This window comes from Trichomycterus rosablanca, chromosome 14 (genome assembly GCF_030014385.1).
Source record: "Trichomycterus rosablanca isolate fTriRos1 chromosome 14, fTriRos1.hap1, whole genome shotgun sequence".
In the NCBI taxonomy this organism is placed as follows: domain Eukaryota; kingdom Metazoa; phylum Chordata; class Actinopteri; order Siluriformes; family Trichomycteridae; genus Trichomycterus; species Trichomycterus rosablanca.
Window position 1 is genome coordinate 32,936,647 of NC_086001.1, and position 22,486 is coordinate 32,959,132.

Genomic DNA, 22,486 nt, shown 5'->3' on the forward strand with positions numbered 1-22,486 from the left:
ATGTTATAAATGTATTTGATTATTTATAATGTTATAAATGTATTTATTATTTATAATGTTATAAATGTATTTGATTATTTATAATGTTATAAATGTATTTGATTATTTATAATGTTATAAATGTATTTATTATTTATAATGTTATCAATGTATTTGATTATTTATAATGTTATAAATGTATTTGATTATTTATAATGTTATAAATGTATTTGATTATTTATAATGTTATAAATGTATTTGATTATTTATAATGTTATAAATGTATTTGATTATTTATAATGTTATAAATGTATTTGATTATTTATAATGTTATAAATGTATTTGATTATTTATAATGTTATAAATGTATTTGATTATTTATAATGTTATAAATGTATTTGATTATTTATAATGTTATAAATGTATTTGATTATTTATAATGTTATAAATGTATTTGATTATTTATAATGTTATAAATGTATTTGATTATTTATATTATAAATGTATTTGATTATTTATAATGTTATAAATGTATTTGATTATTTATAATGTTATAAATGTATTTGATTATTTATAATGTTATAAATGTATTTGATTATTTATAATGTTATAAATGTATTTGATTATTTATAATGTTATAAATGTATTTGATTATTTATAATGTTATAAATGTATTTATTATTTATAATGTTATCAATGTATTTGATTATTTATAATGTTATAAATGTATTTGATTATTTATAATGTTATAAATGTATTTGATTATTTATAATGTTATAAATGTATTTGATTATTTATAATGTTATAAATGTATTTGATTATTTATAATGTTATAAATGTATTTGATTATTTATAATGTTATAAATGTATTTGATTATTTATATTATAAATGTATTTGATTATTTATAATGTTATAAATGTATTTGATTATTTATAATGTTATAAATGTATTTGATTATTTATAATGTTATAAATGTATTTGATTATTTATAATGTTATAAATGTATTTGATTATTTATGTTATAAATGTATTTGATTATTTATAATGTTATAAATGTATTTATTATTTATAATGTTATAAATGTATTTGATTATTTATAATGTTATAAATGTATTTAATTATTTATAATGTTATAAATGCATTTGATTATTTATAATGTTATAAATGTATTTGATTATTTATAATGTTATAAATGTATTTGATTATTTATAATGTTATAAATGTATTTGATTATTTATAATGTTATAAATGTATTTGATTATTTATAATGTTATAAATGTATTTCATTATTTATAATGTTATAAATGTATTTGATTATTTATAATGTTATAAATGTATTTGATTATTTATAATGTTATAAATGTATTTGATTATTTATAATGTTATAAATGTATTTGATTATTTATAATGTTATAAATGTATTTGATTATTTATAATGTTATAAATGTATTTGATTATTTATAATGTTGTAAATGTATTTGATTATTTATAATGTTATAAATGTATTTGATTATTTATAATGTTATAAATGTATTTGATTATTTATAATGTTATAAATGTATTTGATTATTTATAATGTTATAAATGTATTTATTATTTATAATGTTATCAATGTATTTGATTATTTATAATGTTATAAATGTATTTGATTATTTATAATGTTATAAATGTATTTATTATTTATAATGTTATAAATGTATTTATTATTTATAATGTTATCAATGTATTTGATTATTTATAATGTTATAAATGTATTTAATTATTTATAATGTTATAAATGTATTTGATTATTTATAATGTTATAAATGTATTTGATTATTTATAATGTTATAAATGTATTTGATTATTTATAATGTTATAAATGTATTTGATTATTTATAATGTTATAAATGTATTTGATTATTTATGTTATAAATGTATTTGATTATTTATAATGTTATAAATGTATTTATTATTTATAATGTTATAAATGTATTTGATTATTTATAATGTTATAAATGTATTTGATTATTTATAATGTTATAAATGTATTTGCTTATTTATAATGTTATAAATGTATTTGATTATTTATGTTATAAATGTATTTGATTATTTATAATGTTATAAATGTATTTGATTATTTATAATGTTATAAATGTATTTGATTATTTATAATGTTATAAATGTATTTGATTATTTATAATGTTATAAATGTATTTGATTATTTATGTTATAAATGTATTTGATTATTTATAATGTTATAAATGTATTTATTATTTATAATGTTATAAATGTATTTATTATTTATAATGTTATAAATGTATTTGATTATTTATAATGTTATAAATGTATTTATTATTTATAATGTTATAAATGTTTTTGATTATTTATAATGTTATAAATGTATTTGATTATTTATAATGTTATAAATGTATTTGATTATTTATAATGGTATAAATGTATTTATTATTTATAATGTTATAAATGTATTTGATTATTTATAATGTTATAAATGTATTTGATTATTTATAATGTTATAAATGTATTTGATTATTTATAATGTTATAAATGTATTTGATTATTTATAATGTTATAAATGTGTTTGATTATTTATAATGTTATAAATGTATTTGATTATTTATAATGTTATAAATGTATTTGATTATTTATAATGTTATAAATGTATTTAATTATTTATAATGTTATAAATGTATTTGATTATTTATAATGTTTAAATGTATTTGATTATTTATAATGTCATAAATGTATTTATTATTTATAATGTTATAAATGTATTTATTATTTATAATGTTATAAATGTATTTGATTATTTATAATGTTATAAATGTATTTGAATATTTATAATGTTATAAATGTATTTGATTATTTATAATGTTATAAATGTATTTGATTATTTATAATGTTATAAATGTATTTGATTATTTATAATGTTATAAATGTATTTGATTATTTATAATGTTATAAATGTATTTGATTATTTATAATGTTATAAATGTATTTGATTATTTATAATGTTATAAATGTATTTGATTATTTATATTGTTATAAATGTATTTGATTATTTATAATGTTATAAATGTATTTGATTATTTATAATGTTATAAATGTATTTGATTATTTATAATGTTATAAATGTATTTGATTATTTATAATGTTATAAATGTATATGATTATTTATAATGTTACAAATGTATTTGATTATTTACAATGTTATGAATGTATTTGATTATTTACAATGTTATAAATATATGTATATTATTATTTATAATGTTATAAATGTATTTGATTATTTATAATGTTATAAATATATGTATAATATTATTTATAATGTTATAAATGTATTTGATTATTTATAATGTTATAAATATATGTATATTATTATTTATAATGTTATAAATGTATTTGATTATTTATAATGTTATAAATGTATTTGATTATTTATAATGTTATAAATGTATTTATTATTCATAATGTTATAAATGTATTTGATTATTTATAATGTTATAAATTTATTTGATTATTTATAATGTTATAAATGTATTTATTATTTATAATGTTATAAATGTATTTGATTATTTATAATGTTATAAATGTATTTGTTTATATATAATGTTATAAATGTATTTGATTATTTATAATGTTATAAATGTATTTGATTATTTATAATGTTATAAATGTATTTGATTATTTATAATGTTATAAATGTATGTGATTATTTTTAATGTTATAAATGTATGTGATTATTTTTAATGTTATAAATGTATTTGATTATTTATATTGTTATAAATGTATTTGATTATTTATAATGTTATAAATTTATTTGATTATTTATAATGTTATAAATATATGTATAATATTATTTATAATGTTATAAATGTTTTTGATTATTTATAATGTTATAAATGTATTTGATTATTTATAATGTTATAAATGTATGTGATTATTTATAATGTTAAAAATGTATATTATTATTTATAATGTTATAAATGTATTTGATTATTTATAATGTTATAAATGTATTTGATTATTTATAATGTTATAAATGTATTTGATTATTTATAATGTTATAAATGTATGTGATTATTTTTAATGTTATAAATGTATGTGATTATTTTTAATGTTATAAATGTATTTGATTATTTATAATGTTATAAATGTATTAGATTATTTATAATGTTATAAATGTATTAGATTATTTATAATGTTATAAATGTATATTATTATTTATAATGTTATAAATGTATTTGATTATTTATAATGTTATAAATGTATTTGATTATTTATAATGTTATAAATGTATGTGATTATTTATAATGTTATAAATGTATATTATTATTTATAATGTTATAAATGTATTTGATTATTTATAATGTTATAAATGTATGATTATTTATAATGTTTAAATGTATTTGATTATTTATAATGTTATAAATGTATTTATTATTTACAATGTTATAAATGTATTTGATTATTTATAATGTTATAAATGTATTTGATTATTTATAATGTTATAAATGTATTTGATTATTTTCTGCTTCAGAACTGAACAAGGATTTCTGCTGCTCCTCGTGTCCACGTTCCTCTACAACCCAAAATCAGCTCCACAATCACATCAAGAGCTGCAACCATGATAAATATGAGACTCTGGTGAAGATTAAGACTGATGAGGATCTGACGCCCACCAGAAGCTCCAGTAATCAGCAAACGTCCTCTGGTACTGTCAGCATTAACACCTCTCTCAGTCCCACACAGGAAGAAGGAAACGTCTGCTCACAGTGTGGGAAGAGCTTCAGGTACCAGTGTCATCTCAAAATACACCAGCGCATTCACACTGGAGAGAAACCGTATCAGTGCTCACAGTGTGGGAAGAGTTATAATCAACAGAGTGCTCTCAATATACACCAGCGCATTCACGCTGGAGAAAAACTGTATTCCTGCTCACAGTGTGGAAAGACTTTTATTACACAGAGTGTGCTCAAAATACACCAGCGCTTTCACACTGGAGAGAAACCATATCAGTGCTCACAATGTGGAAATAGTTTTTATACACAGTCTAGTCTCAAAATCCACCAGCGCATTCACACTGGAGAGAAACCGTATCAGTGCTCACAGTGTGGAAAGAGTTTTAATAGACAGAGTCATCTCAAAATACACCAGCGCATTCACACTGGAGAGAAACCGTATCAGTGCTCACAGTGTGGAAAGAGTTTTAATACAAAGAGTGAGCTTAAAATACACCAGCGCATTCACACTGGAGAGAAACCATATCAGTGCTCACAGTGTGGAAAGAGTTTTAATACACAGAGTCATCTCAAAGAACACCAGCGCATTCACAGTGGAGAGAAACCGTATCAGTGCTCACAGTGTGGAAAGAGTTTTAATACACAAAGTAATCTCAAAATACACCAGCGCATTCACACTGGAGAAAAACCATATCAGTGCTCACAGTGTGGGAAGAGTTTTAATCATCAAAGTGTTCTGAAAAGACACCAGCGCATTCACACTAGAAAGAAACCGTATCAGTGCTCACAGTTTGGAAAGAGTTTTAATAAGAAGAGTGAGCTTAAAATACACCAGCGCATTCACACTGGAGAGACCATATCAGTGCTCACAGTGTGGAAAGAGTTTTAACAGACAGGAGTATCTCAAAGAACACCAGCGCATTCACACTAGAGAGAAACCGTATCAGTGCTCACAATGTGGAAAGAGTTTTAATACAAAGAGTGAGCTTAAAATACACCAGCGCATTCACACTGAAGAGAAACCATATCAGCGCTCTTAGTGTGGAAAGAGTTTTAATAGACAGAGTAATCTCAAAAAACACCAGCGCATTCACATTTTACAGAAATGATGCTCACAGTGTTGGAGCTGCTTTGGTCATTTATCAGCACTTAGACACAAGTGTGACTCATCAGATTGTACCAAACAAGCTAAAATATTAAAATATCAAATATAGTGAGTGGGTGTTGGGGAGAAATGGTTAACCATGAATGAATTATACTGTGTAATTAACAGGTAATTAATTACACAGTAAACATTAATAAGTAAATAGTAATAATAAAAGTATAAATCTTTAGGTTAAACTATTTGTGATGTTCTGTTATTTACATTGGGCAAGGGAGACCCCTAGTGGTCAGGATTTATCGCAGTAGCGTTTATTTGTACTTTCATTGTTCCCGTGGGTAGTTTTGGACTGTATGAGGAGACTGATCAGTTACGGTTTTCCTGCTCTGCATTATATGGCCAGGAAAACATTTGCCTGTGAGTGTTTTTATGTTCAGTTGCTGTATAACTTTATACTTAGACTATCTCTGATGTAAACCTTGGTTAATGGATGAAAATAAGTTCTAAATCTCTTAAGTAATTTGTAAATGCTAACCGCTAGCATCTATATGGTTTCCATAGAAGTTAGCTTTAAGCTAACGATTCGGGTTCTATTCATTTTAATGTACAGTGTCATGTAAATGCACTCAGGAAACAAATGTAACTAAGACACATTTTGTATGTCTGCTTTACAGTTTTACAGTGAGTCTTAAGTAAAGCTTTGAGGAGAATTTCGGCGTCCGGCTTTTCTTGGGAAACCTGTTGTCTGTCTGTCGAGCTTGTAGCCACACACACACGAGCAGGGGCAGAATAGTTGTCGTGTTTGTTGTAATTTTTCAACTGTTCATGTTTTTAAGTGTAAAACCATAAACAGCACCGTCTATAAATAAATGAATCACCTTGTGCTTCCAATTGAGATTTTTGTTTATGTGAACAGTGTCTGAAATTTGACGAGCTTGATTAGTTTGTAATATGTGTTAAGATGATGAATGAACCTAAACACTTGCTTTTAAATTTTAAGTTTTTATTTATTTATTTTAGTTTCAATACAACGTGACACCGGCAAGATAAAGAAAGCAAAAATAAAGTGTCCCAAGTGTTTTTGGTATACAGGAAAGAAAAGTCTGAATGCTGATGAAAATGTGTTATTTGGCAACCAGCACTGTAAATATTGGACAGAACACATGATGGGTTATTTTAACTTGTTGGGTTGTGCAGTTTAACCATTGTGCAGAATTAAATACATTTAAAAAAATACAGCATTAAAGCATAATCTCAATAAAATACGCTACAATTTAACACTAGAATACAATACAATACAGCGACAGTAAGTCTGTGTCTGTTTCTGTTACTTATTCTGAATTGTGTTTGTTTGTAAACTGTGAATTAGTTCTTAATCTAGTCGTGATGTTAGTGAATTAAACCTACATCTCTCTGATGGTCTTACCGATGAGCTGTCTGTTCTGACTTGCTGCTTAAGCCCGGCTAGCTCAGTCGGTAGAGCATGAGACTCTTAATCTCAGGGTCGTGGGTTCGAGCCCCACGTTGGGCGAGTATCTTCCTTTAACATCCACTGAAACCAAAAGGGCGTTCTTCCACTTTGTACAGTCGGTCTCCGGTGACTTATCAGGTGGATGTTTGTGCTTGTAGGACTGTTGTTTACTGGATGTTTTCAGTTACTTATTTCCACTATTGGCACTACACATTGTTGTTGTGTCTCATATCCATCTGATCAACAGGCAGGTTGTGCAATAAAAGACACCCGTCCCTGGGTGGGCTCGAACCACCAACCTTTCGGTTAACAGCCGAACGCGCTAACCGATTTCTACACAGAGACACACGTGCAGATGTTTCATTGGACGGTACACATGGGTCACATGACTTGCTAACTTTCACAGCAGGGCAATTAAGTTTGGCTAATTAAAATAATCACATGTTTCTGACCTGAATGTGTTGTGGGAATTCAAAATAACCCTTAAAGATTGACACAGACAACCGGGATAATGATAAAAGCAGCTGAGCTGAGGGCCAATCTCAATGCAAACGCACACATACCTTTACAGGAGAGAAAGGGCGACTCTGTCTGCCCTATCACAGTATTTATACCCCGCTTACTGCCCTTTCAGGCTAACTCTGCTCAGCAACCCAGCTCAAGTTCAACTTCCCAAACCAAACTTGTTTATCATCCTACAAGAATAGTCAGTTTGTTAGAAACATGGCGTACCTCCACAAGAATGCACCCGTATCAAAACCCCACGTGCACCCCCGCACACACAGTCCTGACACCCATGCATTCCCACGGAAGCAAGATGCCCATGCCAAGGTCAACATATCTCTGGACCTAAGAAACCTTCCAAAAGTCTCTTCTACCTCTGCTAATTGGACTAAGAAAGGAGAAACTCCTAACCATTAACTAACCAAACTAACCATTAACTTAGCTTCGGGCTATCTCACCAATAAAATTCAACTAAGTTTAGGCATAGGCTCACATTTCTCACGCAGACACAGACTATATAAGCCTGCTTCATATACCTAATAAATTGGAAGACTTATTATAAGTGTGTGTGTGTTTAAGTCTCTCCCAGTGTACACTTAAGAATTCAAAGGCTTGTTTTCTCATATTCAGTAAACGACACTGGAGTAGAAGATCTGAGCAGCAAGATTTTCTTCAAAAGAACTTAAATGGCTTAATCTAAGCTACAATCCCTGTGTAGCAGTAAGATGCTGCTGTGGAATTACAGCTTTGATGTATTACGTTCTCTTGTGCTGTCCCAAAGCCGTTGATCTTTCAGTCAGGTGAAGTTTACAAAAGAAAAAACTTGTGATTGGGTCTTTAACGGCCAAGTGTATGTTTCAAGGAGCATTTTGTCTGTGACATTAAAAACAAAGCACGAATAAGACACACTCTGGGAATGAGCTGTGAGATTTGCTTTACGAGAGCGACGCCTTAGCCCATGGCCATGGCAGCACAGCAAAGAAAAATCACACACTGAAAAATGTCCCTGTGCAAAAGTAACAACTGGATGCAGGGGATTGAACCCTGGACCTCATACATGCAAAGCATGCGCTCTACCACTGAGCTACATCCCCTTTTCTGACAAGGCAGGATCGCTCTGGCTCGATAGCGCTATTGTAGAGAATAAGACCGGAAGGCAAGACATGGTCCCTAATTAAGAGCTTCTGAATGGAGCTGCTGGGGCTTGAAGCCAGGACCTCAAACATGCGAAGCACACGCTCTACCACTGAGCTACATCCCCAACTTGTGCAGCCTTGGGTAAACCTCCAACGGGTACAAGAGTCTTTGCAAAAAGAGAAGCAGAACCAGGAGCAGGAATCTCTAGCCTCTGTCAAGTGAGGGATTGCAGATTTAACAGCACACTTTCTGTGGTAGCTGTTAAGAACTGGCTCTCTGAACCGGTTGGCTCCAAAAGACATTAAACACTCGGTTAACAAGCTCCATCATGTCATGCAAGCCAATAGAAAGCTTGATAGTGACCGTTCTTGAAGCCATCATCTTTAGAAGCACACTTGAAGCTTTTTTCTAGCAGAGGGAAACATCAAGCTACTGGAAATGCAGGAGATTGAACCCTGGGCCTCATACATGCAAAGCATGCGCTCTACCACTGAGCTACATCCCCCGGAACAGGCAACAATGCAACAGGTACAGGACTCTTTGCAAAAACAAAAAGAGACCCATGACCAGGTATCTTTAGCCTCTAGCAGTCAGGGGATTGAAAATTTAAAGGCACACTTGCAGAGTAATCTGTGGTAGCTGTTAAGAATTGGCTCTGCAAGCCAGTTGGCTCCAAAACACATTAAACACTCAGTTAACAAGCTGCATCGTGTCAATAAAGCAAATGGAAAGGCTGGCCAAAAATGACCAAACCCCTGGCCCTTTTGCCCAATTAGTTAGGTAAAGATTAAAACTGATTTGTGAATGGGTCTGGAACAACTACCCGGATATTTGAACGGTTTAATCTAAGCTACAATCCCTGTGTAGCAGTAAGATGCTGCTGTGGAATTACAGCTTTGATGTATTAAGTTCTCTTGTGCTATAGCCGTTGATCTTTCAGTCAGGTGAAGTTTACAAAAGAAAAAACTTGTGATTGGGTCTTTAACGGCCAAGTGTATGTTTCAAGGAGCATTTTGTCTGTGACATTAAAAACAAAGCACGAATAAGACACACTCTGGGAATGAGCTGTGAGATTTGCTTTACGAGAGCAACGCCTTAGCCCATGGCAGTGGTAGCACAGCAAAGAAAGGTCACACACTGAAAAATGTCCCTGTGCAAAAGTAACAACTGGATGCAGGGGATTGAACCCTGGATCGCATACATGCAAAGCATGCGCTCTACCACTGAGCTACATCCCCTTTAGTAACATGGCAGGATTGCTGTGGCTCGATAGCGCTATTGTAGAGAATAAGACCAGCAGGCAAGACATGGTCCCTAATTAAAAGCTACTGAATGGAGATGCTGGGGCTTGAACCCAGGACCTCATACATGCGAAGCACACGCTCTACCACTGAGCTACATCCCCTACTTATGCTTCCCAGGATAAACCTCCAACAGGTACGAGAGTCTTTGCAAAAAGAGAAGCAGAACCAGGAGCAGGAATCTCTAGCCTCTGTCAAGTGAGGGATTGCAGATTTAACAGCACACTTGCATAGTCTTCTGTGGTAGCTGTTAAGAACTGGCCCTCTGAACCAGTTGGCTCCAAAAGACATTAAACACTCGGTTAACAAGCTCCATCATGTCATGCAAGCCAATAGAAAGTCCCATCCAAAATTCATCTAACTCCTGTACCTTTGCTCAGTCAGCTGGGTGAAGTTTAAAATGGGCTTGTGATTGAGTCTGACTAAGTACCTGGATATTTCAAGGGATTGTGACACTCTGGAGCTCATACAGGCATGGCATGCAGTACCTCTAAGCTGCCATCCCTATGTAGAGGAAATGTGCTGGTGTGGAAGCACAGCATTAATGTGGTAAATAAGACCTGCAAGGGAAAATAGGAAATGAGTTGTGTTTCTCAAATTAGCCTAGAGGGAATGTGAACTAGAGCATATTGGTCATGTTTTAAAATGAGAGCATGCATGTTAAAGGCACGAACGGGGATTGAACCCGTGATCTTCGGTTTACGAGACCGACGCCTTACCACTTGGCCATCGCGCCTCTCTAGGTAGCTGGCAGAAAGTTGAAAAAACGTTCTGTGCAAAAGTAACAACTGGAAGCTGAGCACGTTCTTAAAGTTCAAGAGCAACAAGCAGAACGCCAGCTTGATAGTGACCGTTCTTAAAGCCATCGGCTTTAGAAGCCCACTTGAAGCTTTTTTCCAGCAGAGTGAAACAACAAGCTGCTGGAGATGCAACCCTGGGCCACATACATGCAAAGCAAGCGCTCTACCACTGAGCTACATCCCCTTTTGTAACAAGGCAGGATTGCTGTGGCTCTATAGCTCTATTGTAGAGAATAAGAGCGCCAGGCAAGACATGGTCCCTAATTAAAAAGCTTTTGAATGGAGCTGCTGGGGATTGAACCCAGGACCTCATACATGCAAAGCATGCACTCTACCTCTGAGCTACATCCCCACCTTGTGCTTCCTAGGGTAAACCTCCAGTGGTGTATAAAGTACCTGAAGGCCATACTTGAGTAAAAGTACAAGTATCTTACCAGAAATTTACTTAGATAGAAGTAAGTCACCTTTTAAAATATTACTTGAGTAAAAGTCTAAAAGTATCTGATGTTTAATGTACTTAAGTATTAAAAGTAATTTGATATTAAATGTACTTAAGTATTAAAAGTAGAAGTAAAAGTAAATGCTGTTAGTATAAACTGAAGCGGTCATTTAGAAAAATATAAGATTGTTCTTTTAAGCCTGTAAACCACCTTAACAAGCTTTTTTCTTCCTTCCATCTGAACATGATCTGTGCCAATTTGTGATTATAATCAGCTGTTCACATCACCTATTTGAAATCACGTCATTATTTAGTTGTTTTTTAACCTTATTACGAGGACTAAATTGCCCTGTTCCAACTTTTTTTAGAATGTGTTGTAGCCTAAAATGCATGTATGTGTATATTAAGAATAAAGTTGACCAGACAAAAAACGAAATATTTTGGGTTCATAAAAGATGGAATAAGAGTCGATGTAAATGTAAAAAACACTGCATCTATTTTATTTGCTTTTTCTATACCGTTCCATTTTTTTGATTTGGGTAGTACATTCTAGTTATAGATACTGTATATATCCCAATAACCTAAAACAACTGAATTTTGGCAGAATTAATTTTAAAGCAAAACTCAAGCAAGTTTAACTAAACGTGTGGCACTTTTAACCCTTTAATGATCTGCTCAACCATTAGTATAATCTAAATAGCTGGGTAAAATAAGCTGTATTTAAATAATCTTTTCTGGGCTGTATCTACTCCCTGATTGGCGTGTGTTAAACGTAAAAAACATTGATATTCTTACTTTAAGAAAACACCATTTCTAACTTATGTGTCAACCTGAAGCAGCAGCTGAAAAATCATCCATAAAATTTTGAAAGTTGAGTTCTTGTTGAGAGCATTAAAGGGTTAAAGACGTGCATGTTCCTCAGCACCATGAATGTTTCCTCTGTCAGTGTAATACAGAAGTTATCTGAGGAAATATTTGTCTGTAGGTGAGTTTTTAAAAATGATGGGACACATCATGTCTGCACTGAATTAATTACAAACTAATGTAGTGAAACGTTTTATTTGTGGTTCGAATGTAATCGGTAGCTAGATATCTGATCAATGTTAATGCTAATAATAATAATAATAATAAAAACAATGGTGCTGTGGCTTTACTTTGTTAATCATTCCTAACTTACATCAGTGTGTTAGACGGGGAGATTCTGAAATGCCGATTATTCCGTATCTTTGAGTGAACAATGCTCTTTTACAAAACGTTTGCATCTGCGCATTAATGTTTTTAACCACTGATGTAATTTACAAGCGCAGATTCGCCAAACCTGCTGCAGTCTGTCACACATCTCACATTGTTTAGCTAAAAAATTCTTGTTGTTTTATTTTGTAGTAACGAGTAACGAATTCGCATACAGCAAATGTATCGGAGTAAAAGTACACAATTTCTTTAGGAAATGTAGTGGAGTAAAAGTGAAAGTTGCTGAATTTTTTTATACTCCAGTAAAGTACACATACTCCCAAAAACTACTTAAGTACTGTTAACGAAGTATTATTACTTCGTTACTATACACCACTGTAAACCTCCAACGGGTACGAGAGTCTTTGCAAAAAGAGAAGCAGAACCAGGAGCAGGAATCTCTAGCAGGACAGGGAAGATGGTTAAAATTGATGGGAAGATGGATGGAGCCAAATACAGGACCATTCTGGAAGAAAACCTGTTGCAGTCTGCAAAAGACCTGAGACTGGGATGGAGATTTATCTTCCAACTAGACAATGATCCAAAACATAAAGCAAAATCTACAATGGAATGGTTCCCAAATAAACGTATCCAGGTGTTAGAATGGCCAAGTCAAAGTCCAGACCTGAATCCCATCGAGAATCTGTGGAAAGAGCTGAAAACTGCTGTTCACAAACGCTCTCCATCCAACCTCACTGAGCTCGAGCTGTTTTGCAAGGAAGAATGGGCAAAAATTTATGTCTCTCGATGTGCAAAACTGATAGAGACAAACCCCAAGCGACTTGCAGCTGTAATCGCAGCAAAAGGTGGCGCTACAAAGTATTAACGCAAGGGGGCTGAATAATATTGCACGCCCCACTTTTCAGTTTTTTATTTCTAAAAAAAGTTTAAAATATCCAATAAATTTCGTTCCACTTCACGATTGTGTCCCACTTGTTGTTGATTCTTCACAAAAAATTACAATTTCATATCGTTATGTTTGAAGCCTGAAATGCCTGAATACTTTTGCAAGGCACTGTATATATATATATATATATATATATATATATATATATATATATATATATACAGTGCCTTGCAAAAGTATTCGGCCCCCTTGAACTTTTCAACCTTTTGCCACATTTCAGGCTTTAAACATAGAGATATAAAATTGTAATTTTTTTGTGAAGAATCAACAACAAGCGGGACACAATCGTGAAGTGGAACGAAATTTATTGGATATTTTAAACTTTTTTTAGAAATAAAAAACTGAAAAGTGGGGCGTGCAATATTATTCAGCCCCCTTGCGTTAATACTTTGTAGCGCCACCTTTTGCTGCGATTACAGCTGCAAGTCGCTTGGGGTATGTCTCTATTAGTTTTGCACATCGAGATACTGAAATTTTTGCCCATTCTTCCTTGCAAAACAGCTCGAGCTCAGTGAGGTTGGATGGAGAGCGTTTGTGAACAGCAGTTTTCAGCTCTTTCCACAGATTCTCGATGGGATTCAGGTCTGGACTTTGACTTGGCCATTCTAACACCTGGATAAGTTTATTTGTGAACCATTCCATTGTAGATTTTGCTTTATGCTTTGGATCATTGTCTTGTTGGAAGATAAATCACCGTCCCAGTCTCAGGTCTTTTGCAGACTGCAACAGGTTTTCTTCCAGAATGGTCCTGTATTTGGCTCCATCCATCTTCCCATCAATTTTAACCATCTTCCCTGTCCCTGCTGAAGAAAAGCAGGCCCAAACCATGATGCTGCCACCACCATGTTTGACAGTGGGGATGGTGTATTCAGGGTGATGAGCTGTGTTGCTTTTATGCCAAACATAACGTTTTGCGTTGTGGCCAAAAAGTTCGATTTTGGTTTCATCTGACCAGAGCACCTTCTTCCACATGCTTGGTGTGTCTCCCAGGTGACTTTTTATAGATATCTTTGAGAAATGGCTTTCTTCTTGCCACTCTTCCATAAAGGCCAGATTTGTGCAGTGTACGACTGATTGTTGTCCTATGGACAGATTCTCCCACCTCAGCTGTAGATCTCTGCAGGTTATTCAGAGTGATCATGGGCCTCTTGGCTGCATCTCTGATCAGTCTTCTCCTTGTTTGAGCTGAAAGTTTAGAGGGACGGCCGGGTCTTGGTAGATTTGCAGTGGTCTGATACTCCCTTCATTTCAATATGATCGCTTGCACAGTGCTCCTTGAGATGTTTAAAGCTTGGGAAATCTTTTTGTATCCAAATCCGGCTTTAAACTTCTCCACAACAGTATCTCGGACCTGCCTGGTGTGTTCCTTGGTCTTCATGATGCTCTCTGCGCTTTAAACAGAACTCTGAGACTATCACAGAGCAGGTGCATTTATACGGAGACTTGATTACACACAGGTGGATTCTATTTATCACCATCAGTCATTTAGGTCAACATTGGATCATTCAGAGATCCTCACTGAACTTCTGGAGTGAGTTTGCTGCACTGAAAGTAAAGGGGCTGAATAATATTGCACGCCCCACTTTTCAGGTTTTTATTTCTAAAAAAAGTTTAAAATATCCAATAAATTTCGTTCCACTTCACAATTGTGTCGCACTTGTTATTGATTCTTCACAAAAAATTACAATTTCATATCTTTATGTTTAAAGCCTGAAATGTGGCAAAAGGTTGAAAAGTTCAAGGGGGCTGAATACTTTTGCAAGGCACTGTATATATATAAATCCTAATGTAAACACTAAGCATCAGTGTACAGACCTGTTCCAGGTTTTAAACACACTCCTGGTCCTCTTAAACAGAAACCCCTCCATCAGGAGCGCTTCCTCGGCCTCCGCACCGCCCCCGTGACCCGGGTCGCCCCCGGAGGCGCCCCGCAACACAGCACACGCAGAAACCTCTGTCTCAGAGAAGCAGCCATCGTAAATGAGGAGAAAATCTAAATGCTGCTGCTGAAGAGCACAGGTCCACATTGTGATGTCACAGCGTTCCGAGGGAGCAGAGTGAATTTACCTTTACCATATATGGGCATTACTGGATTCATGTCACTGCACATATACTGACTTGATTTCCACTGTGGGACGGCTTCTGTAGGATCCTGGGTTCGATTCCCGGGTGGAGTTTGCATGTTCTCCCCATGTCCTGGGGGTAACAGAGTACCCTAGGTATAAGTGTGTTTGTTTACGTTTGTCTGGCAACCTGTCCAGAGTGGTTTGTTAATTCCACCCAGTGAATCACACCCCATACCATGACACACCCTGGTACTGGTACTGACACACCCCCATACCATGACACACCCTGGTACTGACACACCCCAATACCATGACACACCCTGATACTGACACACCCCAATACCATGACACACCCTGGTACTGACACCTCATACATGTGTATGACGTGTGATTGTGTACTGATGTGTGTGTGTATTACATGTGTGTATAAGGTGTGTGTATGATGTGTGTGTATTACGTGTGTACAAGATGTGTGTGTGTTTGTGTGTGTGTGTATTTAGAAACTGAATATTGTAAATTATTTTTTACTAACAGTAATGGAGAGAGAAATTTTGACTGTATTAGAGCTGCTGCTACAACAACATAATGAAAAGCTCGACCTACTCAGGTCCATCACAAATGCACTTGGAAAAAATGATCCAAAACAAATTGAGGATTTCACTGCTCCACTTGCCAATGAACCTCAGTTAAAACACTGACATGAACCTCTAGACTAGTAAGTGCTTTCTACGTTAAACTGTTTTTTATGTGTTATGTATGTACTTTGTTATAGTCCCTGTAAAAGATGCACTTTGACAATTTACCCAACCCTGGTGTGTTCTTAGGTGGCTCTCTACTATGTTTAAGAGCAGAAAAAAACCCTTAAAACTTTTTGACTTTTATTAGTGAGCACAACATTAGAAAATGTGTGTGTGTGTGGTGTACAGTACCTGAATAAATTTGGTTACAGTATGTATACTGACTGTGGTGCAGTAACAGATAGAGGTGCAGTATAAGGGTAACTGTGAGTGTCAGTATGTTGGGTGTGCAGTATAGTGCAGTGAATGTGCAGTATGAATTACATTTGGGTTCATTAGGGATGATCAGGATTATATTCAGAGATCTTAGAACCTCATCACATTCATGCACGTGTCTTTCTTTTACAGATTGAGTGTTTTGGTTTTTGTGGAGGTACGACTGGAAAGGAAACTGTAACAAACGACCTGGTAAATCATCATGGGTAAGTTTTTTTAAATTAATATTTAAACTGAATTCACTCATTAAGTCTCCTCTCCTACAGCCGAGACGAACTTGAGACCACACACAACAGAAGGTGACGAAGACAATGGAGGGAGAGACGACAAAAACGAAGATGCCGGTCCGGTATCTTAGCAAGGCTAAAGAGCCCCTTACAAACTACCGCTAACAAGTCTGTTTGTCACGAATCTCAGGTCGCTTTCAAACGATGGATGAACTGAGACTAAGTTTAACATCGCCAACTTCTATACAGAAAACGTGTATGATGATAATCACAGAATCTTAGCTTAATCCAGATGTGCCAGATGCAGCTATTGAATTAGTAGGCTGCTCAATCCACCAGAGAGACAGAAACAAAGACTCCGGTAAGAGTCACAGAGAGGGCGTGTGCTTCTATATAATACCTGGTGCTGTGTCTATTCCAACATCACTAGAGGATACAGAGCAGACCAAAGATCTTCAAACAGCTAACAGCGTCTCGCTGGCAGAGGATCTAAATAATTTCTTTGCCCGCTTTGAGGCACAAGGGATGGATCCAGCTGCTGTAACCACACCAGCTACCAGTGAGCACTCTCTTACTGTACAGACGAACCCTTAGATCTGTGAATGTCAGAAAGGCTGCAGGGCCTGATGGGATCCCAGGAAGAGAACTCAGAGACTGTGCCCACCAGTAAAATCTTCAGCATGTCCATGAAAACCTCACTCCCTTAAACATCAAAGGAGAAAAAGTGGAAAGAGTATCCAGCTTCAAGTTTCTGGGAAGCCACATCATAGAGGACCTCACTTGGACCACAAACACCACCTGAAAACACTCAGGAAAACCAACCTGAACATGGAGCTTTTGGTGGCATTCTACCACTGCTCTGTGGAGAGCATACTGACCTACTGCATTAATTCATGGTCTCAAATAGGACGGAGATCTCGGATCATTAAAATAACACGAAACTGCTGCATTTCTGGTGCAATAACAACCAAATTCAGTTTAGGAGCCGCTCATTTCTGCAGATCTTCACTGAAAGTGTACAGAATCTCTAATGGTTTTTGTGCTGCCATGCAGCTGCTTGAATGGAGTTAGTGTAGAATTATGTGCAAAGATCTAAAGAGTGTAGATAAACAGTGTAGATTAACTGGCTGGTTAGCTCAGTTGGTTAGAGCGTGGTGCTAATAACGCCAAGGTCGCGGGTTAGATCCCTGTATGGGCTACACCCACTTTTGGACTTAAACTAACAAACAAGTGATCCTTCTCTAACTACCAGATCCTATTAACCTGGGCTTCAGACATTGTCTCTGACAAGTGTGAGATCTTTTTACTGCCCCTCTCATTCAGGTCAGAAACATGCCATTATTTCAATTTACCAAACTTAATTGCCCTTCTGTAAAAGTTAGCAAGTCATGTGACTCATGTGTACTGTCCAATGAAACCTCTCTGCATGTGTCTCTGTGGCACAATCGGTTAGCGCGTTCGGCTGTTAACCGAAAGGTTGGTGGTTCGAGCCCACCCGGGGACGAGTGCCTTTTATTGCACAACCTGCCTGTTGATCATCGGATATGAGACACAACAACAATGTGTAGCTCCACAGAATAGTGGAAATAATTAACTGAAAACATCCAGTAAAAAACAGTCCTACAAGCAAAAACATCCACCTGATAAGTCACTGGACACCGGCTGTCCAAAGTGGAAGAACGTCCTTTTGGTTTCCGTAGATGTTAAATGAAAACACTCGCCCAACGTGGGGCTCGAACCCACGACCTTGAGATTAAGAGTCTCATGCTCTACCGACTGAGCTAGCCGGGCTTAAGCAGCATGTTAGAACAGACAGCTCATCGGTCAGACCATCAGAGAGATGTAGGTTTAATTCACTAACATCACGACCAGATTAAGAACTAATTCACAGTTTACAAACAAACACAATTCAGAATAAGTAACAGAAACAGACACAGACTTACTGTCACTTTTAAACTACTACCTTGACTTGTGTTGAGTTATGAGATTTGCAGTATGATGTTGTTTGGTGTTTGTTAGTGATTAATAGAAGGCTGGTCTATAGAATTTACAATTAATGCCAACTTCAGTGGTTATACAGTTTAAAAAAGTTTTATAAGATGGGCTGTCCTAAAATGACACATTACACATCCCTAAATGCAGTGGCGGCTGGCCAATACGGGGTGCAGGGGCACCGCCCCCCTTAAAATTATTAAGATGTTAAAATAAGTAAATTACATACTGCAAAATAATTATGAAATTAATTATTCTGTTTGTCTAATTGTCTAATTAACTGTTTATCTAATGGTCATGATAGCATTTTTTAAATAAATAAATATTTGTATTTAATTGTTTACATCGTGCACACGTCCCATGCGCGGGGCGCCGGTCTAACGAGTGTCTATGTACGTGCATAAACTTTTGGCAAGCACATGGTCTGAGGCTGCTCTTTAAATGGTTGTTTTCAATTTTCCACAGGGCGCAGCTCTCTGCGCCCAATATACACCCACTCTTATTAGAAGTGTGTCACTATTGGCTTATTTTTTTTAAACGCCGTGTGATTGGACAATCCCCGAGTCCACTCATTAACTGATCAATCAGCTGCGGTTCATCAGCTTGGTTCACGTTTAACAGTTAGTTGCAGATGAAGTTAGTTGTAAGATGAAGGTTACAGGATTACAGGAGGTTACAGGATCGCTGTTAGAAGGCACAATGAAGAGGTGACAAAAAATCAGCACATCCTGTCTAGATTAATAGACTGTGTGACATTTAGTGGAGCCTTTGAGCTGGCCTTGCGTGGCCATGATGAAAGTAAGAGCTCAGATAATCCCGGAATTTTTCGAGGGCTGGTGGATTTTGTTGCTTCTCTTGATGGAGTGCTGAGAGAGCACATTGAGAATGCCACTGTGTTTAAGGGAACTTCAAAAACTGTGCAGAAAGAGCTACTGGACTGTATGTTGTCTGTTCTGAAGGAACATATAATCAAAGAAGCCCAGGGCAGCGATTTTCTTTCAATCCAGGCAGATGAGACAATGGATATTGCCACGCAGTGCCAGCTTGTTCTTGTACTACGCTATATTGATGCTAAAAACAATGTGCAGGAAAGATTTTTTGAGTTCATCCCTTTGCAGTCGGCCACTGCTGATTCCATTGCTACAGCCCTAAAAGAACGTCTTGCAACTATCCTTCCTGAGGATCAAAAGGGTAAGCTCATCTGCCAGGCATATGATGGAGCCAGCGTGATGAGGGGTGCCACTGCAGGTGTTCAGAAGAAGATACAAGACATGTACCCAAATGCACACTACATCCACTGCTACGCACATCAGCTCAATCTGATAATGCAGCAGGCTACTTCTCACATAACCAAAGTGAGAATTTCTTTTTCTAACCTTGGTGGATTTGCCAGCTTTTTTTCCAGATCACCCAAGCGCACAAGTATTCTTGATAAAGTTGTGGCGCACAGACTACCAGCATCCAGCAATATCAGATGGAACTTTCACAGCCGTACCATCAATACTGTGTTTGAACACAGAGAGGACCTCATTCGCTGTTTTGAAAGCATACGAGACTCTGGTGACTTTGACCCCGTTACTGTCAGAGAGGCAGGTGCGTTTGCCATGCTACTGGAGGATCAGGATTTTAAGTTCTTTCTGCAGCTTTTCCACCATATCATGCCTCATGTGGACCTCCTCTATTCCAAACTCCAGAAGAAGGTCATAGATTCAGTTTGTATCAAGGAGAGCATTCAGCAGTTCCAGCAGGACATTCAAAAGATCAGGTAATAGTTGTACATTTTCCTCTTTTGTTTATTAGTATTATTGTTATTATTATTTTTATTGTAATTTTTTTCCTTTGCAGAAATTCTCTCCATTCCATGGTTAAACAAAGCAGTGAAGGTAGCGGTCAGCCAGTAAAGAAGCGTCGGACACTCAGTGTAGAAGACCATGAAAGGATTGCTGCAGAGGTGAGTTGTGGAAGTCACAGTCCAATTAGATTTGTTTAGAGCTGTTTCTATGCTATGCATGAATGATCAGTGTATGTTGGTGTAATGCTTGTCAGCAATATATGTTATTATTCTTGCTGTACTGCAATATATGGGTAATATGGAATAAAACAAATTCTCATAACATTTGGTTCCTGAATTTTCTATAAACCTGTTCCACAAAAATTCTGTTCCAAAAATGCTTTAACACATTTTGTCTTGAAAATGGCAGCAAACTCATTTCTATGACTTGATCTATGACTAAATTTCAACAGTGATGGAAAAATAACTATTTAGATGTGAAATAAATAAATTATGATCACTTCATAATTTTCATGTTTATCCTTCTCTAGGTCTGTGATATCATACTGGGACACACCAGTGAGCGCTTTTCCTTCACAAACCACCTTGTTAGTGCCACACTCTTGCAGGGGGACAGGTTTGAACAATACAAGACAGCATTTCCTAAAGATGCACTGAGCAACACCTTAAAAGCCTATCCAGTGCTCAATCAAGGTAAGCTGAAGACAGAGCTTAGTCTTATCTACAGCAGGGAAGAGTTCAAAGCCTGTTGTGGTGCTGTGGGCCTATTCCAGATGTTTATGGAAAATAATCTTGAAGAAGTATTTTCAGAGACTGTCACTCTCCTGAAGATCCTCATCACCACACCCATGACCACAGCAGAAGCTGAAAGGTGCTTCTCAACCTTGAAAATAATTCAAACTTTTCTGAGAAACTCTTTGACCCAGGACAGGCTGAATGCATTGGCCATGTTGTCAATGGAGAAGAGACTAGTGACTGAGATTACTGACTTTAACCATAATGTCATTGAGAAATTTGCAAGACAGAAGGAAAGGAGGGCAAAATTCATGTTCAAATAGTGCTACTTTTAAAGGCTTGTTTTTTTATTGTTTTGTTTTTAATTTGTTGTTTTGTTTGCACCCCCTCAAATTTTTTTGCACCAGCCGCCACTGCTTTTGGTGTTACAATTGGGCATAGAACAGTCACATGTGGAACACTATTCTCTACTCAGCATTGATAACAGTGTTTTTACCTAAATAAAACCAGGTTCCACCGAGATTTGAACTCGGATCACTGGATTCAAAGTCCAGAGTGCTAACCATTACACCATGGAACCACACAGTGAGGTCTTACTTAAACCCAAAAGTGAATAATTAGTCATTTAAGAGCAAGTTGGCTGTTAGATGGCGCTGTAAACAATGATTAGCGATTATATTTTGGGATGGAGCAGTCACATGTGGAACACTATAACACTACTAGTGCTATTATGATATTCAGGCTGGATGAATGGATGGAATTTAACATGTCATTTAAGGTGACTCTAAACTCTCTGTTGTACTGCACATGCGCTGAATGCTACCATCCTGAAACTGCTAATGTTTCTCAATCTTGGACCTCACACCGGGCCCCAAATAAAAGCATTAAGGTCCCACCGAGATTTGAACTCGGATCACTGGATTCAGAGTCCAGAGTGCTAACCATTACACCATGGAACCCTGACACCACAAAAACTAAACGTAATGATTCGCCATTTGCTGAGTAAATAAAGCAAAACTACACAACTTCAGACTTTACTTTTACATCT

At 34.9% G+C, this 22,486-nt stretch overlaps 10 non-coding genes and 1 pseudogene across 10 annotated transcripts; 2 read left to right on the forward strand and 9 right to left on the reverse strand.

The window, feature by feature from the left end:
- LOC134326480 (E3 ubiquitin/ISG15 ligase TRIM25-like) overlaps nt 1-22,486 on the reverse strand; it is a 514,462-nt pseudogene that overhangs the window by 36,264 nt on the left and 455,712 nt on the right.
- On the forward strand, nt 7,283-7,355 carry trnak-cuu (transfer RNA lysine (anticodon CUU)). Its single transcript has one exon. It is a non-coding gene; the product is annotated as a tRNA-Lys (tRNA).
- Nucleotides 8,820-8,893, reverse strand: trnaa-ugc (transfer RNA alanine (anticodon UGC)). The gene has a single exon. It is a non-coding gene; the product is annotated as a tRNA-Ala (tRNA).
- On the reverse strand, nt 9,370-9,441 carry trnaa-ugc (transfer RNA alanine (anticodon UGC)). Its single transcript has one exon. It is a non-coding gene; the product is annotated as a tRNA-Ala (tRNA).
- On the reverse strand, nt 10,270-10,341 carry trnaa-cgc (transfer RNA alanine (anticodon CGC)). Its single transcript has one exon. It is a non-coding gene; the product is annotated as a tRNA-Ala (tRNA).
- trnat-cgu (transfer RNA threonine (anticodon CGU)) lies at nt 10,902-10,973 on the reverse strand. Its single transcript has one exon. It is a non-coding gene; the product is annotated as a tRNA-Thr (tRNA).
- On the reverse strand, nt 11,318-11,389 carry trnaa-ugc (transfer RNA alanine (anticodon UGC)). The gene has a single exon. It is a non-coding gene; the product is annotated as a tRNA-Ala (tRNA).
- Nucleotides 18,350-18,423, forward strand: trnan-guu (transfer RNA asparagine (anticodon GUU)). Its single transcript has one exon. It is a non-coding gene; the product is annotated as a tRNA-Asn (tRNA).
- Nucleotides 18,638-18,710, reverse strand: trnak-cuu (transfer RNA lysine (anticodon CUU)). Its single transcript has one exon. It is a non-coding gene; the product is annotated as a tRNA-Lys (tRNA).
- On the reverse strand, nt 21,947-22,018 carry trnaq-uug (transfer RNA glutamine (anticodon UUG)). Its single transcript has one exon. It is a non-coding gene; the product is annotated as a tRNA-Gln (tRNA).
- On the reverse strand, nt 22,326-22,397 carry trnaq-cug (transfer RNA glutamine (anticodon CUG)). The gene has a single exon. It is a non-coding gene; the product is annotated as a tRNA-Gln (tRNA).